A 927-nucleotide genomic window follows, 5' to 3' on the forward strand; every position below is an offset into this window, starting at 1 on the left:
AGATGATATAAAGATCAAGTCGTTAGAGTAATATTCTTCGAAACTGCCGAAGGCACACAGGGAATAACTTCGAAAGTGTTCAACGTCTTTATCAATCAGGTATGGAATCCCATTTGGTACTGGGAGAGGAATTCAATACTTTTACGAATGTGTGGCTCACTGTCTGCATGGGTCTTGTTTCTATCAGGTGTGGAAGGTGGACTGCACACACTAGAGAATCATTTTCTAAAAACGTCACGTCTACTGGCGATCTGGCAGTGGTAAGTATATGACGTAAAGATGTCCTTATTGCCACTGTAACAAAAGAACTGACATGATAACCGAACTCCTAAATGTCAGAAATAAGATAAACAAAAATTCTATACAATTCAGCATCCTAAAGTCAATGAACAGTAAAGAGAGATAAAGAATTTTTTCACATATAATTGATGCCACTTGAATGCCCTCTGAGTAAATTAACTATGTGACCCAAGGTCACATTCACCTTCCGGACTGACTGCAACCTCCATTTCCTATTCTAAAACTCGCATCTTGGGTTTTGAAGCAGCAATGAGACACGAGCTTCTAATAGGGATTTCATGTGGACACTTGTCCTCCACAGTAGAATATAGTCTCCTGCAGATGAGAAATGCCCAAACGATGAGAATCAAAACGTCATTATCAGTTCGTGTCTCATTGCTACCTCATCGCCTCTCAGTCGAAAAGAATAAGAATTGATTAGTATCTTTTAGCTGTGGTCATTTCCATCCTCCGCCCACGTATATACATCACCGAACCGACCGATCAACACCTTCCAATTCGTCTAATTCAGTTATTAACAAGCCATTCTCAATTACCTACAACTGTGTCCATATCAATACTGTATCTCCGTGGTCTTAACCACGAAGATAAGTATCAGTCATCACGCCTCGCTCTCACACAACATCC

The sequence above is a fragment of the Panulirus ornatus genome, chromosome 8, assembly GCF_036320965.1.
Source record: "Panulirus ornatus isolate Po-2019 chromosome 8, ASM3632096v1, whole genome shotgun sequence".
NCBI classification, from domain to species: domain Eukaryota; kingdom Metazoa; phylum Arthropoda; class Malacostraca; order Decapoda; family Palinuridae; genus Panulirus; species Panulirus ornatus.